At 46.8% G+C, this 5,459-nt stretch overlaps 1 non-coding gene across 1 annotated transcript; it reads right to left on the minus strand.

Moving 5' to 3' along the window:
* Positions 1-5,175: 5,175 nt before the first annotated feature.
* LOC112078208 (U5 spliceosomal RNA) lies at positions 5,176-5,291 on the minus strand. The gene has a single exon (XR_002895623.1). It is a non-coding gene; the product is annotated as a U5 spliceosomal RNA (small nuclear RNA).
* Between the last annotated feature and the right edge of the window lie 168 nt (positions 5,292-5,459).

Here is a 5,459-nt window from a genome sequence, read left to right on the forward strand (position 1 = left end):
CTGGTCAAGTCTGGGTCTGCCCATGGTCCGAAAAATTGGGCCTCTGTCTTGTCCCAGAGGCTCGTCCGTACCAGTCAGTCCTATCCAGGGTCCTGTCGACGGATAAAAGGTCGGTACATAAAATGTTGACGTCGTCCATGTAAAAAACGCACTTGGCGGTCATCCCCCCACTCCCCGGGATACCCACCCCACTGATCCGTTGGTCCCTTCTCAAGACCTGTGCCAGTGGTTCAATGCAGGCCACGAACAGAAGAGGAGATAATGGACAGCCCTGACGGACGCCGCAGTGTACTCCCACTGCTTTTGACAGATGCCCATTTATGAGGATTTTGCTGGTGATGTCCCCGTACAGCAGTCCCACMCAAGCTAAAAACCTGTCCGGGAAACCCATTTTTTGCAGTACCTTAAAGAGGTACTGGTGCGAGACCCGATCGAAGGCTTTTTCAAAATCTGAATTTAGGACTACAAGCCGCATGTTTCTGTCTCTCGCATAACAGATGGAATCTCGGATCAGTATCAGGCTGTCCGCGATCTTCCTTCCGGGAACGGCACAGGTTTGGTCCGGGTGGATCACCTCCCYTAAAACAGAAGACATTCTGAGTGTTAAAACCTTGGTAAAAAGATTGCAATCAAAGTTTAAAAGGGTAATCGGTCTCCAGGTCTTCAGGTCAGTCCTGTGGTTTTTCTTAAATWWAAGAGTCACGATCCCCACTCTAAAACTGTCAGGTAGTCTGTCAAGGTGTTCAAAGTCCGTAAAAACAGTCAGAAGTTCGTCGGCTAAAACATCCCAAAAGGTCAGATAAAACTCCAAAGGGAGGCCATCCTCCCCGGTGATTTACCCCTCTTAAAATGCTTCAGTCCTTTGTCGATTTCTGTCCTCGTCAGGTCTTTTGTCAGGTCGTCTGTGTTGGGTAGAGTCTTGTCGATGTAGGTTAAAATGTCCCCCATAGTCTCTTCACATACTCTTTTACCCCAAACAGTTCCCCATAAAAATCCTCGACCACTTCCTTTATTCGATTTTTAAATGTTTTACAGCGAAAACACACGTATATTTATGTTAGCTCACCACCAAATAGAAAAAAGGACAGACATTTTTCACAGCACAGGTAGATGCCCAAAGCCCAACCTAACTAACCAAGAAACAACTTCAGCAGATACAGTCTCATAACATGTTACACATAAATTATGTTTTTGTTCGAAAAATGTGCATATTTTGAGGTATAAATCAGTTTTAATTATGCTACATCAGCTACCGTCAGATATAGCACCGAAGCAACCAGAGTAAATTACAGACACCAACGTCAAATACCTAAATACTCATCAAAAAACAGTTCTGAAAATATATGGTGTACTGCAAATGAAAGACAAAGATCTGTCTTGAATACAGCCAATATTTCCGATTTTTTAAGTGTTTTACAGCGAAACACAATTTAGCGTTATAACTTAGCTACTACAAATAGCTAACACCAACAGCATTGATTTCCAGGTAATCGGGTAGCGATGTAGCACAGTTCGACAGATATAATGGAATATCATCCAAAATGGGTCCTACTTTTGCTGATCTTCCTCAGAATGTTGTACAGGGTCCAACTTTGTCAAGAAACCGTCTTTGTCTGGGTTTAGAGGAACTTTCCCTCTTGAATTAGCAAGCAACACTGCCAAGTGGTGCTAAAGCTCTCCATCCGAACAAAAGCAGACCACGCAACACGCCAACGTCCCCGAATAATTTCAATAATCTAATAAAACTATAAATATGAAAAAACAACCTTTACGATGATATTGTAACATGTTATCAAATAAAATCAAAGCCGGAGATAGTATTCGCTATAAACGACGGCGTTTCCAGAAGGCGATTCCAGGTCCACTATCTGCCTTTTGAAAAAACAAGAAAATGGCGGACAATCACTCCAAGAGGATTTATTCCCATTCAGACAATGATAATCCATTCAATTCTTCTTCTCACTTCCTCTTGACATCTAGGGGAAGGTGTATTGAAGTGTATGTATACCAATACGTTCATGCCATTTATTAGGCAGCGTTGGAACAGAGACCCTTCGATGTTCAGAAATCTCACTTCCTGGTCAGGAAGTGGGCTGCAGAAGAAGTTCGTTTCACTCAGAGAAAAATTCAAATGGTTTTAAGAAACTAGAGAGTGTTTTTTCTATCCATCAGTATAATAATATATGCATATTGTGTACGAGCAAGAAATTGAGTACGAGGCCGCTTGGAAATGGGCACATTTATCAAAGTTACTCAATACTGACCCTGCAGCATAAGAGTTATAATCCTGCACAGCCCTTGCAATAAAACACTTGACTTGTCGTACCTTAAAATCCTCTCCTGCAGCCCCTCTCCTGTCTGCTCTACTTAAAACACAATTAAAATCCCCACCACCACTAGAGGGTGGGACGAGGTTCTTTTCCTAAAAGTGGCGCGCATCGCGGTCATGTTTGTCATTAAAACCATCCACATTTAGCACATTAAATCAATTGCTAAAAGAGCAGCCCCGCATACCACAACCGTTCCCTCACCACCCACTGTGGGGTTTGATTGAAAAAATGGCAACAACCGTCGTTCTTTGTTAAAAATTGGAACCACTCCAAATGGAGGCCTGCTTGCTGCACTTATCTCCCATTTCCTGTAAAGAAGATAAAAAGGGTAGACCACACTCCTGTAATAAAAACAGATCTGAGTTAAATCTTTCTAAAAAGGATAAAACCGACGGTGCTCTTGTTGCTCGGTTTTTCCACTCCTCACATTTTAGCTGGTGATTTTTAAAGCCATAAAAGGGTTAGTAAAAACCAGTGCTAAAAGAAAAGGCATTGAACAGTTAAAAGGGGTTACTTTCTGGGTCTTTTCTCTCTCCCTCCGGGGTAAAGAGGGTTGGAAATGGGAGAGGAGGTTAAACCGGCACTTAAAAGGAGACTTGATTGGAGGATTGGAGGGGAAGGTTCTGGATTACTTCCTCCCCTGGAGCATCTCCCGTTCACCTTTCCTTTTTTCCATCACCTTGGTTTCGGGGTCAGAAAAAGCTCCTCAGCATTTTCTTTTACGTGGAGGGAGGTTGTCCTCCAGAGTCTCCCCCCCTTCCGTATCTCCTGACACCGTCTCATGGTGCTTTCCCGACACCGTCCTATATAATGTCTGACCCACTTGGGGAGTTTTGGCTAAAAATCTCTCCAGAGCCGTCTTTCTCGGCCCTTTCTTCCTCAGGGTCATACTAGTCTGGGGCAGGATTGGGTGGGGAGGGTTTTGTCCTCTCCTCCACTCTTCCACCACTGTACCTTCGCGCCCTCCACTCACACCACACCTCCACACCACTGGCTGCACAACTGCCTCCTCCACCACCCCTGCCGGCTCCGACTACCGGCTCCTCCACCACCTACCTCGGCAACTGCCGTGCAGCCCTCTGGCGCTCGGAAGCCGGTCCGCAGCCGCCCCCTCCCTCCTTCCAGCCTTGACCCTGTTGGCCCAGGAGGCGGAGGCAGTCGCGGATGAGGTTTGGGATCCGCTCGCCACAGAGGTTGCACGACCTTCCGTTCGTTGCACTTCTCGTAGCGGTGGCCCACTCCCGGCACTTCATGCAGAGAACCTTTTGACAGGCGTCTGCAGGTGGCCATGTGTAACACCAAACTTACGGCACAGCTTGGGCTGGTCCTGGTAGTTGAACATGGCCCCTGTTCTCTCCGAGGACTAATGGTGGATGGGAATGGCTTTCAACCCACCATAGTCCCCAGGCTCCTCCCGTCTTGCTGGAACAAGTGGACCCAGAGGAGGCACTAGCAGCTCTGCTAGGCAATGCTAACCAGGGCCTACCAGTACCACGGACACACAACAACCATATCTAGCAACAGCACCAAACTAATCTTTCAACAATGGAAAGGAAGGAGGAGACACGAAGGGGAATTATTATTATTATTATTTTTTTTAATTTTCACAAAGGAAGGGCACAAAAGGAGAACAAAAAATAAACCACAAGGCTAGCAGGCCAGGCTAAGCTTACCAGCTAGCAAGCCCACAGCCTTACAAAAAAACAAACAAGGCACCACAACCAAAAAGGGGAGACAAACTAGGAGTAAGACTAAAGAACAAACAAAATACTTGAGGTAAAAGGGAATGAGGGTGTAAAGGGAAATGAAAACACACTGACTAAACAACACCTGCCAATTTGAGGACGAGGAAGCTAGCAAGCCTCACCAGCAGACCGGCTAAGCTAACTAGCTAGCAGGCCGGCCAGCAAAGGTCCCCCAGTTGACAACACAACAAGAAATGAGACCAAAAGGCGATTGGGGACAAACTAGAGATACAAGGTGGATAGGGACAAGGGGAACAAAGAAAACTGCAGTCAAACAAACAACAAACAAAGCCTGCCACGCCTAAAAGGGCCAGGAGGCTGCAGGCCAAGCCAAGCTAAAGCTAGCAGGCCCACAAGGCCGAAAGCCACTCCAGCTAGCAGACAACACAAAACTCAAAACAGTAGGAAGAGCTAAAGGGGGGAGGGTAGGAACAAGGGGGAAGAGAGATGCAAAAAAGGACAAACAAGGGGGAAAATGAAATAAGAAAGAAAAGACCAGAGTGCCTTTAAACTCGCCCTACAGTGCTGGTGCACCTGTAGTCCACCACCCAAAACCACCACCTAACCCAGGGACAAAGAAAAACAATGGTGAAACAATACAAACAAGAATAGATGATTTTAAACAAAAATAAATAGCACAATTTCCCGGGCGCCCTCCGCTGCGATCGCTTCTCTGATCAAGTTGCAGCACTGACAAAGTAACTACTACTTTATCTAGCCAAAAGGCCGAGACGCGATAACCCACCCAAATGGACTCCTGCACCCGCCGGGACCCGAGGGTCTCGGCAGACTTTGGCGTTTTGGCAAAAGGTGGCTCCTCCTCCCCCACCCACCCACCTTTCCCTGGCGACAGACAGACACAGGCAGGCAGGCAGGCGGGTGTTTTTTTTTTTAAGTCGCCAATGCGTCTTTAAGTCACTAGGCTCTTTACGCCTAGTGCGACGACTATTTGTTCAAAGCCCGGCAACTCAATTGCCCTTAGCGACTACTTTGAGTGGAAAAATACACCGGTCCGATTCTAAGATCAAACGCATGAGCAAAAAGTCTCTGCGGCGGCGGCTCATCATCTCTGTCACTTTCTCTTGAAACAGATATTAGCGGGCTCTGCCAGAAGCAAAGCCCTTACAAAAATACTTGAACCGTGAGTGTTCCTCTCCACGGAAGTCTTTTAGTAAAAGGCGAAAGGCTTGTGCGTATATGAAGAGGAAACCAGAGTCGTAGGAAGTCAGAGGTCGCGGCCCGAGACAACTCTGTGCACTCTAGGCCGGGATCTCGCGGGTGGTCACCCAACCCACTCTGCCAACTTTTCGAGGGCTGTGTGTGGGTAAAAAGTCACAGACAGACCACCACACAGTCCACTCACTATCCTGGCCCAACGTGTTTA

The sequence above is a fragment of the Salvelinus sp. IW2-2015 genome, unplaced genomic scaffold (assembly GCF_002910315.2).
Source record: "Salvelinus sp. IW2-2015 unplaced genomic scaffold, ASM291031v2 Un_scaffold5386, whole genome shotgun sequence".
Classification (NCBI taxonomy): Eukaryota; Metazoa; Chordata; class Actinopteri; order Salmoniformes; family Salmonidae; genus Salvelinus; species Salvelinus sp. IW2-2015.